General features: G+C 39.5%; 1 protein-coding gene across 4 annotated transcripts in view; it reads left to right on the forward strand.

Annotated features, from left to right (window-relative positions):
- The first annotated feature begins 4,680 nt into the window (after positions 1 to 4,680).
- The window catches only part of ddr2l (discoidin domain receptor family, member 2, like), a 34,760-nt gene continuing 27,380 nt past the window's right edge, over positions 4,681 to 12,060 (forward strand). For 2 of the 4 annotated variants that reach the window (XM_026186849.1, XM_026186851.1), the window contains exon 1: positions 4,682 to 5,050. The gene's annotated coding sequence lies outside the window, so the exon portion shown is untranslated. Of the gene's footprint in view, positions 5,051 to 12,060 lie in introns of all 4 variants that reach the window. The other 2 variants (XM_026186855.1, XM_026186852.1) reach the window with 2 other exon arrangements.

Consider the following 12,060-nt stretch of genomic DNA (forward strand, 5'->3'; position numbering starts at 1 on the left):
ATGAAGGCGGCTCTGCTAAGTTGTGGTTATTAACAGCTGTTTGGCATTTCCTGCTCACTGTGGATGACTTACAGGAGTTTTTGTCATCACCTGGACTCCGGTTTCAGTCTGTCTCTTGCCTATGGGTCCAAGAAAATATGAGGAAGCTGTTATTTTGTAACTGTTTTAAAGGGGTAGAGCAGACCAACTACTGATTGGAAGGTTGGTGGTTCGATCCTTGAGTACTCCAGGAGAGTAGAAAAGCTCTATACAAGAATCAGTCCATTTACCACTCTTACAAGTAGATATATGGTAGTGCAAGACAAAACACAATATCAAAATTGCAATATTTTATATGCATATAACATTGCAACAGCAACAAATGTTGGAATTGTAGTTAAACATAAATTCCCATAAAAGAAGCTGCAGAAGCATTGAAATACTGGAAGCTGTTGCCTCACACATCAAATCATGAGAGCATGTCCAAAACAAAATAACAACTTTCTATCAAAAACACAACTGAATGTTTTCCTAATCAAATGTACATTTTTGGACTAGCCCCTGAGAGACCCATTCATTATATATCGGCTTGCATTGAGACAAGAAGTCATAGAAAGACCCTCCATAAATCACACCCTGCTTTAATCTCCTGCACATCATCAGGAAAGTGTTTGCTGGGGTTGTAGATCAAGTGAGCAGTAAAGCCCTTTTCTCATACACTTCTATCTTGTACAGCCGGAAGAGTCATCGATCAGTTGTTGCACCCAAGTCACAAAATCAGTGATTTTTAGTGATATGTTGGATTGAAATTTTTTTTTACTCATAAATAAGAACAAGCAGATTTATGTTGGAAATGAAACATAATTCACATAGACTAGGAAGCTCATGAATGTGAGACTAAGAGGTCCCTCCGTACTCTGCGTGTCATCAGGATGAGCTTCACTATGAGGAAACTGTGAATAATGTGGGGTTTTTGTCACTCATAACAGTGAATACTTCCTCTGAATAAGAATTTACATAGTTACATGGTTTGTTTTGGGTTTTAAGCATTTAAATATGTATTACCTTGTTATTATGAACTGGGTGGAAATATAATCAATTTAATGGTAAAGACCAAAAGAGGGGAGAATTTAGTTTCTAGTTTATTAAGAATTTGATCAGAAAAAAAAAAAATTCACAGTCATTGTCACACATTGTGACATATTACAGAGACAAAACCATGTCTACATAACAAACTTTTGTTACGTAGACATTACATTTAATATTTAATATATTATATTATAAATGCATGACTGTAAGGTTTAGGTATAAGGTTAAGAGAATTCACCTTAATGTAAGCGAACGTCCCCTGAAGTGACAGAAACAGGATAATGAGTAGGGATGGGTACTGGTGTCGGTTCTGACATAAACGGTAGTAACCAGACCGAAAAGCAGCGCACATTTCGGTGCTTTATTTCGGTGCTTTTTTTTCCTGAGCTGTGATACACTTCTAGCCAATCATTTTACGTTTCCGAGGATAGTAGGCGGGGCCAGTCTTTTAGAGCAGAGCTACAGATTAAAAATGCCCAAGGCGAAGCGGTCAAAAGTCTGGCTGTACTTCACAGCAAAATATGCAAACTCAGCAGCCTGCAACAAGTGCTTTAAGCTGATACTGTGATACTGTCAAAGGAGGTAACACCAAGAATCCGATTAAACAGCTGGCGACGCAGAGCGTTTTTTTTAAAAGCCGAGAAATGCGCCGTATTTGATAGCTTGCTGCGAGACCTCACACCGTGCACGTCGGGTGGGTTGCCAGTTATCGGACCCGGAGCAACATCCCCCAAAAACCCGAAGAATAGAGTGCTGGCCCCCAGCCCTGCCAGTGTAGCAGAAATGATGACGGATGATGATGCAGCAGCAGCCGTTCTTCTCTGCATGAGTAGCTTCATGTTGTTCGTGTGTAATTTACGTTGAGTAGGCTAACCACGTTATTACATTAATGCATGTAAGGTGAACTAGCAAACATCATCATAGCTACATGCAGCTGTCTTCTTGTTTGATGGCAGATACTCCCTTCACCTTGGCCAAAAAGGCTAAAATGACCAAAGAAAAAGTGGGAAACAGTTAAACATGAGAGGTTTTTGGACAAAGTTTGTGTTTTTTCCATTGTTTAAGCACTGCTTCCAGCCAAGAATCATACCATATATGCCCCATAGCTGCAGAAAAGGCTAACATTGTTATCTTTTTACAAAAAAAAACAGCTGAACATGAGAGGTTTTTGTACAAAGTTTGTGTTCTCCATTCTTTAAGCACCGGTTCGAGCACCGTTTAAGCACCGGCACCGTTTCAAAAGTACCGATTTGGCACCGGTATCGGATAAAACCTAAACGATACCCATCCCTAATAATGAGTGTGTGGCGGATTCCCCTCTAATTGCCATCTTTGTTGTAGTGTACACAGCTCTTGCGTCACGCCACACTGAGGGAACTCTTGTCAACACCGGGTGACCCACAGGGAGGAAGTGATGTGTGAAGTAATGCAAAACACGAGTTTAAGGAAAATAATGAAAAACAAGCAGCAGCTCCCCCAGCTGGATGTGCTGCTTAAAGAAAGACAAGCAGAGAATAAAACATAACCTACAGAAGATTTTTGTATCCATAAGTTATAAAGACCTAAAAAAAAATGTTGTATTCTTGAATAAATTACTCAACAAAAAAGCTCAGAATAACATTAAACTATTTGCTGACAATTAAATGTTTATATGGAAGTTTTTTTATGCAAAGATGATGAAAAAACATAATGTCCTAGCTCCCCAGTGTGCTGGATTTAGTGTAAATGATGTCATTTTTTTATGGAAACATGCATCATATACCTGCGAGCACATGATACACAGATTTTTACCAATTATATATTTATTTTCTTTAAGAAACATTTCAACAAAAATCTTTCTAACTGTATTTTTAACTCATTTTTTCCATTGTGTGTTTCTCTTTCCTGCTTCATGATATGTGTGCACATTTGACCTTTTCTGTGTGTATTGTTCAAGATTGAATAGAATATTTGCCAGTGAGAGGCTTCCACTTGTAACAGAGAATTTTAAAAGTTCAGTACGTTTGCTGATGCTGATAAGCAGGTCTCTGCTTCCACCTGCTGGCTAAAAGACACACACACACACACACACACACACACACACACACACACACACACACACACACACACACACACACACAGTGGTTTTAGAATAACTGCATATGTTTGTTAAAATACAGTCCTTATGTAGGATAACAACTTACTATGCAAAGTATGTTTAACATAAAAAAAGATTCAACTTTGTTTTTTAAGTGCTACAAAGTTGTGAGGCACAGGTGGGTCACAGAGTCCACTCAGATATAAAATGCTTCTGTGAACAGAGATGGGGGGCAAGAACGGTCAAGATTCTCACAGCTTCACAGCTTGAGGTATGAACCTGTTGAGGAACCGCAAGGTTTTTGGTTTTGGTTCGTCTTCTATATCTTATCCCTGATGGTAGGAAGGAAAACAGGCTTTAATAAGGGTGCGAGGGTGTCCTGGATGATGATGGAAGCCCTGCAGATGTAGTGGTGGTTAAAGATCTCCAGCATGGGAGAGAGGGTGGCAACAATGATCTTTGCTGTTCTCACGAGACTGTCTAGATATTTCTTTTCAGACATTTTAATGCTTTCAAACCACACAGCATTTGAGTTGAGAGTAACAACCTTTCTCATTAAACTGGGAACAGGATCCATGATGATCAAAGTCGATGGTCTTCTGGGCTATGTCATCATCAGCACAGCACAGAAGGTCCTCGGCTGTGCACTCCTGTCCTTACAGGAGCTCTGTAACAGCAAAGCCCACAGTATCCTGAAGGGAACATCCCACGCAGCACATCCCCTGTTTCAGCTCATGAAGGCAGTACAAGACCATAAAAGCCAAAACAGTCAGACTGAAAAAAAGCACACATTCCACGGTTGGTGCAACTATAAATAAAATTATAAAACAACTGAATACAATAAGTAAACAATGGTATGTCCCCTTTCACTAAACCGTTCAATATCGGGCTAATAGCTTATATTAACTTCAAAAATCCAAGTGCATTAGTAAAATGCTCCTGATTAAGAACGACTTCCAAGAATATTAGAGCATATTTGAGACTTTTGAAAGTTTAAAATTGGGGCGTTTATCAGCAAAAGTCTTGCAACTACCAGTCTGAATATTAAATCCAAATGAACAGAAAAGTAAACGTTTTTAAGGTAAAAATTGTTAAATTATTAATTATCCTTTATTTAGTGTAAACTAAAATGTTTTCTTCAAACAGTAAGTCCAGCAATGTTCAAGTAAATGTAACTAGGGGAGAAAACCATGAAGTACTTATAATCTAATGCATGTCATGTGGTAATTTAAGGCAGTTTTTTAACTGGTTGCTGAACTTCATTTGTTTTCAAGCGTTTAAAAATCAATAAATCGAATGAATGGATCTGTAAGGTTTTTAATGTGCGATTGAACAGTGAACTAAGCGTAATTCGGATATTTAGCGACATTTAGTAGCCATTGTGCCGCTAAATATGGCGCTATTCAACAGCAACTAGCTGAAAGTGCAGCTCCGTGTAAGTACTATGATAATAACACGTTGCACTTTACATCACGTTGATGTAAAAGCCCTATCTTCCCTCCGTAGTCCCTTTCATAGGGCTCTTGTGCGCATGTCCTCCAGGCTCAGATGTCAGACACTCAGGGGGCTCATTGCCTTCCTCCTCCTCCTCCTCCTCCGCCTCTTCGGAAACGGGATGTGATGTAAATACACAGAAACTTTTTTTTCTGTCCCTCTCTCCTTGGTGTATGTCTTCTTCTTTCAACAAACTGCTGCGTTAAAAGTAGAATAAGAGCAAAAGAAGTAAAGTAAAAAGTCGCGTAAGTGAAGCATCCGGGAGGTAGTTTTGTCCACCATGATCCTGTGAGCTCCTACGTCTGTCTCCGACAACAAACTCAAGAGAAGCCGGACTGCACTCTGAGAAAAACGAATCGAAGCGGAGAGAGGCTCGCTGCTGGTGTGGACCCGGAGGGAAACTGCGGACAGGTAAAACAGCTGACACTTTCTGTGGGTTTGAAAGGACTGAGAGCGGAGGATCCACGCTGCGGGAAAACTCGTGATGATGAAAGTGCATGATGGTAACAGGGCAGAAATCAGATTCTTTATATTGAGGCCTAGATGAGATGGGACATCATATCTCTTCTTTGTTGTATTGAGAAAGATCCAGGAAAAATAATCAAGACATGATGCAACCAGCTGCAAATAGATATTTACTAATTGACCTACTAATCCTACCGTCCGAACAACAGACATGTCAGAAAACAAAGGTGTGATTAGGTTTACAGAGAGGAGGAGTTTGAAAATTCTGGGAATACTGTAGAAAAATGTGCAGGACATAAAATAGTCAGTGAATTACTATTAATCTTTTAGGACAAAGGCAAAACTAAACTGTTTAACGTAAAACTTGAAGATGAAAAGTATGATATTGAAAAAGCCCACAAGGTTAGATGTTCAGTTGGTCATGATGTGTTTCAAGTTTCAAGGTATAGAAATGTTTTTTTTCCCTAAAAGAGAAGGTGATAGAAGTATAGTTCTGTCCTGTTTCACAATCATCCCTCTTCCAGATTATGTTTAACACCATGCGCTGTAGGGGTGCTCGATTGTTGTCTTCTGATGTGGTTAGATTCATTACATCTTTTTGTGTTGTTGCGATTTCAAATATTCACAATGATTTGACAATAGGTTGCTTCACACAGACTGAAGGAGTTTTAACCTGGATGATGACTGATGACTTCTTTGTGATAGCTTTTTTTAAACAAACTGACCAACTTCATGGCTCACTTGTAGATTCGTGTTTGGACCTCATCTGGTTCTAGATGTTTATAAATTGTACTAGCACACTCTATAGGGGTGAGGGGACCCCAGGGTTAAAATATGTTACTGGTCTAATGCAAAATACCAACCAGTGGTGCAAACAACTTGATGATAGTGAAAAAAATACTAAAAACCTTCTGGCACCAGCCTCCCTGCAGCACCAGTTAACGACTCCTTACCCTTCAGTGAAGTAAATGGTAAAGTTCTATAGGCTGTTGATGGGGATGCACGATTTGTGTTGAATGAAATAAAGTATTGCAGGATGCAGAACAGCTCGCTGTGTATTAGTTTGTGTTTGTATTTCTGTTGATAATATATATGCAGATGCATTACTGAGCTAGAAAAGTCCTTTAATGGCAGAAGCTGTGAAGCCTTTTAAAGGAACAATGTGTAACAGGTTTAGCACCAAAGTGAAAAGTTAATCAAAGCCAGGTATTTACACCAAAGTGAGCATAAATCACAGAGCTTAAATACAGGAGTAAATGAGGTCTTCTGTATATTTTACTGTGAACTGCTGTGGTTATGTTGTTATCGTGTAAAGAGAGAGCTCATTATCATGTTTGTGTGCAAAGACATTGCATGTGTTTGCAGTTTACAGTAAGTTAATGTCACCAGTCAGACAGCAGACAGGTACTGTTGCCGTTTAATTTAGAACAGCTTGTTAACTGCTTCAAGTGAGCACACATAGGATTTGCCAATCAGAGAGCAGGACTTTCGGTTGCATTGTGAGAGTCCTGCATGCAGAGGTGCGTCTACAGAACTTTGGTGTAAAAGTTTGTAGTCTGCTGTGTTATTATAAGCTTTGCATGTACAGTGTATTTGCATGCAGGTCCATGTGTGCGTGCTGCTGCTGACCTCTTCACCTGCAGTGGGATCATGTTTGGTTTATTTTCATGTTCAGCACTGAGTCAGCTCACGTTACAAGGATGAACTTATGGCTCACAGCAGCAGACCTTGAAGTGCAAACCCCAGTACGTTTGTTTTCCGTATCGCTATGATCATCATCAAACCTTAATTTCATCTGTGGCTCAAAAGTAAATATATGCAAAAGCAGAATGCAAACACAAATGGACAAATATGACCAAAAACATGCAGGTTGTGGACAAAAATGATGATGATACTACATTTACCAAGTATTTTTGCCACTTAATGTTGAAAATTAATAAATCAAGGTCATGGTGTTCTTATTTACTGCGCTGTTATCTTATTCCTTTAACCAGGAAGAGGTTTTAATATTAAGAATCATGTTTTGTGGGTGTGTTACTGGCTCACACAGGCAGCATTAACCCAACATGTTTTTCAATGGCAGTAGGGCAGGAGAAACTGGCGCTTCCAGAGAAAACCACAGGAAGAACATGCATACTGCCCACTCAAAGGCCCTGCCCAGGTTGGTTTGAACCCAGGACCCTGTTGCTGTCAGGCGACAGTCTTAAACACTGAGCCAGTGGTGCCAGGCTCAGCACAGTGGTCAAAAGTCTTCTTGAACAATATTGACACAGTTGTAATGGAAAAAACATGGTTTCCACATCAGTTATGGCTGTAACCTTTTTCCTTACAAATTTTTAAGTTGTTAACAGCTCTCTTTTAGTCATCTGACACATATTTTATATGTTCCCTGCCTGTAAATAATTCCAGGCTTTCATAATATCTAAGCTGTGTTATTGCCGGGGATGTGTTAGTATCTAAACTTAAGAAAGAGACATTTGAGGGTTTAGCAAAAGAACATCTGTTGACAGTTTAGTTTGATGTAGATTTAGAAATTCGATAAGCGTGAGCTTTAGATGCATTTCCCCAGCAGCCGATGTTTGGAATAATAAGAGAGTACAGAATACAAGAAAGAGGAGAGCGGTGCAAGGCTGAAAATCCCCTCCACACCATGCATGAACCGAGTCCAGAAGGATCTGGAGGTAGTTTATGAGATTTTCTTGAGCTCATCAAGATGATGTGTCCCAGTTTTTTGTTTTTGTTTTTTCAGTTTGATTTGTCCCGTTATTAAATTTGCTTTATCTCTCAGTAGTAAAGGAACCTTTCAAAAATGTGTAGATCTGGAACAAGTCCAAAAGTTAATCTGCCCTAAGCTGGGCCAAACCCCACCTCTGAAGAAGAAGAAAGAAATCCATCCATGACTTTTTGAGTAATCCTTCTAACAAACAGGCAAGTAAAAACCTATAGCACCAACCTACTTTGTAGTGGAAAAATATAGCTGTTCAGCTCACAGACACATTGCACAAGTTTCCAAAATTAGTGTCAAAATATTAATGAAGCAACTTTTTCTTTGCATTTTTTTAGGTACACTGATGCTAAAGTCCTAAAATACAGACTATTTATCGATGCCTTCATTTACTGATACTAACTAAACTTTCTATTGTCTGAAATATTCTGCTGAAAAGCTCTCGAAGGGGAGGAAAGTCATAGAATCGGACTCCCTTTAAAAGTCCCCAAATCAGTGTAATGATCAGCAAACCAACAAATAACCAGCAAACTGCAAAGAAGGTGACCACAAACGTTTGACACTAACGTTTAATACACAGCTTGGTTAGTTATGGTACTTAAAGCAAAACTCACTTCATCAGCCTGACTTACAACAAATGTTATAAATTATACAGGCTTAAGTTGAGCCCACTGTGAGAAAGGGATTTAAATACTGCCAGTTTGTGAATATCTATGACTAACAGTAAATAATACAAGTGGTTTATTTGGAAACTACTTATCGACCAACAATGTGACGCAGTCTCTGCTTCCAGCTTCTCTAATGAGAGAACGTGCTGTTTAGATTACAGTGAACTGATATTTTAGGACACTTAGACACAAATGGAGGCACTGTTTTCTGACATTTTGTAGATAAAGCGATTTCTCTAAAAAGTAATTAACAGTGAGAAGTACCCCACCCCCAAACAAAGAACAAGGTTATTTCTATCAGCCTGGAGTTGAGTCAGTGACTATCCGACCCCTGCAGGTATTTAAGTGGCTTCATGTTTATGACGTGAGATGGTAAAAATTTCATTTGTTGTTTCTTGAAGAGACTCTGAGAGCAGCCTGGAGCTACATGGAGAGAGTGATTGCACAAGAGCAGGAGCTCAGTGTTTGGCTCACACTGTGAGAGCTGACACCTCAGCTCACTCACAAAGAAAAGCAATGAAAGACGCTTCACTCTGCTCAACTTGATGATTCTTATACCAACTGTGCAGTATATTACTCTTATTAAAGAAGTATAGGTCATGTTTGAGTGTAGCAGCAGCCGAGAATATAGCAAGCAGGATCCGATCTTGCGCTGCTACTGCTGTCATCATAAGCTCATGATGCCTAAACCTTCACCTTAAATCACATGATACTGAGGTGATTCTTGGGGAGGTGGAAAAAAAGTCAACTGAGACAAAGACCTGCAAAAGTTTTGTAGTCTCCACATGTAAAACTTTATTAACTCTGTTAACTGGGAAAATATTTGGCGAGAGCCAAATTTCTCAAGAAATATTGATGTTGCGGCGTTCTTCACCGATTTAGATTTCTTTTCTAGCAGAAAGGACTCTGCAAATGTTACACTGGCCACGTTCTTTGTGACAGTGAAGTAACAGATAGCAATGTAACCTGGTGCCTCTCCAGTGAGTCTCTCCAACTCCTCCGTCTTGTACTACAGCTGGCGACAGTCTCGGTTTTGCTCTGCAATCTTGGTGAGCTTGGCATAGAGGCATGTCTGTGCAGTGAGACCGTGGCTAGTTGTTTACCAGCAGCTGAACTTTCAAACTTATTTGTTCTCCCTTTGTATACAAAGAAACTGCTTAAATTAGTTGCCAAGTATACTTGGGTGGCTGTTAATATAGTGAAGTGTGGGAAAACACCGAGGGAGCATTGATGCAGAAGTCTGTACCTTAGCTCTGTGTAAAACTGTGACAAACGTCAAATCTAATTGTTTACAGGAAGAAACTGTTTCTTGGGTGTCAAAAAACCCCACCAAAGACAAGCTCATCTTATGAGCGCAATAGTAAACTAACCTTCATTATTCTTTGCTCCATTGTGAGTCAACAAAGGGCACCAAAAAAGAGGAAAAAAGGTACGAAAATGCAGATATTTCCCATGTACAGAGCCTTGTTACAAAGTAAAGATCTTACATCGGTTTGCATTGTTTGAGTGATGAAACCTTGTGTTTTCAGTCAAACGTGAGAAGTTGTTAAGAACATTTAAATAGCAAGTCTGGGTATCTGTTTTGGTCTATCTGTTGGTAATGACCATTTCCCTCTCTTTTCAATTTTTATTTCCCTTTTTTAAAGAAGATATTGGTGCTCAGCCAAAGCGATTCACATTCATGCTAAAAGATGTAGCATGTTTGCTTTTACAGTTTTGCTACAGAGAAAGAATTGATACTGTCTGAGAGTCCCCAGATGGGAAGTGTGTAATTGGACTCTGAGTGGCAACAAGCCACTGGCGGAAAGTGCTAAAGAGAAAGCAGAGAGATGCTGCTCAGACTTTCTTTTATCTGCATATGCACTGATGTCTGTAAACCTTGGCGTGGTAACCTACACCGTCGATGTGTTGATAGAAAGCAGGGGATAGTCACTTTACAGCCAAATAGTCTTTGTTTTAATGCTTTGGCCTCTCTGCACTCTGAGTCTGGCTTTGAGCTGAACGTTAACAAGATGACGTCAAACCATCTTCAAGAATCTCGATGAACGCTCTGGCTTTCCCATAAAGGATCATCAGACTTACAATATGCACGGCATTGGAGTTGCATCTCTTCTAAAATCTATCCAGCTCAATCTGGAGCCAATAAAGCCATCTATCTGTGGGAATCTAGGAAAAAGTAGACCTTTTTTTAGATTGTCTCTCGCATGTTATATATTATATAATGCTATAATATATAATATGATATATCATCCTTCGCCCAACTAAATCTTTCACAAGTTTAGAAAAAGTTATCCAAAGTAATTTAACTTCAGGTCATTAAGTTACCACATAAATTCTTCGACCTTCTCGTCAGGTATTATTACGACATTCACGTAAAGCCTTTTTATAGAAATCCCACCACAGACGCACTGAAAAACACAAACACTTACAGGAAACTTCCACAATAGTTTTTGGAGAAACGTGTGCAGATAGTAGCTGCGGTTGGAGCCGAAGGAACAGATTACAGATAAGTTTAAAGGAGCCCATGTTTAAGTGTATTGAGTTTCCACCAGCCAGGCTGCAGCCAGCAGCTCATTAAACCCTTAAGAAACCACAAGGAGGATCTGTTAGAGTGGATCTGTGCAAGGCACATGAAGAGCAGAAGAAGAACGGCCAACATGGCAGCTGCTGAGAGAAGATGATATTGACTGAAATCGTCCGTGCCTATCACAACTTTATTAAAATTACATTTCTGTAAATTGCCAAAGGGATGCTCTGGTGGTTTGTGCACTGTCTGCTCTGAGATTGAGTCTTATCTGGTTTTAAAATAAGAAAAACAACTTGTCACTGCACTCTCAAATACTCTGTGTAGCTACTCTGCATTATTAGAAGTCTTATAGAAGGACTTTTCAACCGCCGACACTCCCATTCACAGCTTTTGTTCATATTTCTTGCAGTGTGGGATCCATTTCTTGCTCAATCATTTTCAAGTAACTCTCTCATAACAGCCCTTAATGGCTGGTTTAACTGTTGCTGCAAAGTACCCACATAAAAACATTGTTATTTTACAAGCTTCAATTTCCAAATGAACGACTTGCCGCTGAAAAGTTTGCTGGAGAATCATGTGAAGTCACTAGTTACTGAATGTGTTTTGCTTCAGCTGTGGTTAATGTAGCGGTCATATTCCCACCCGTTTACTTCCAGTAAGATCATTGACACCTTTGTTAGTCCTGCGGGGTGAGGAAAGGGTGAACAATCCTCAGTGATGTATCACACCCTCCTTATGGTGACTATGAGACTGATTACGATCAGGACAGACCTTTCCTGACTTCCCCTCTTCAGTGATCTTTTAAACTTTCCTGTGTAGCTTTGTTAATTAAATCCAGATAATATGAGGTAAGTGTCCCTTGCATTTTGTCGAGCACACTGATTTTAATTATTTGTAGCATCTTGATTTTTGTAGTTGCATCTATCTGACTGTTGCCACAAACTTGATGAGAATTCTTTCTAAAGTCGCTACAATGTGGCTACAATGTAGCTTGCTATCGCCAGTGTGTGAATGTGTGTGTGTGAATGGGTGAATG

Source organism: Astatotilapia calliptera, chromosome 12 (genome assembly GCF_900246225.1).
Source record: "Astatotilapia calliptera chromosome 12, fAstCal1.2, whole genome shotgun sequence".
NCBI lineage: Eukaryota > Metazoa > Chordata > Actinopteri > Cichliformes > Cichlidae > Astatotilapia > Astatotilapia calliptera.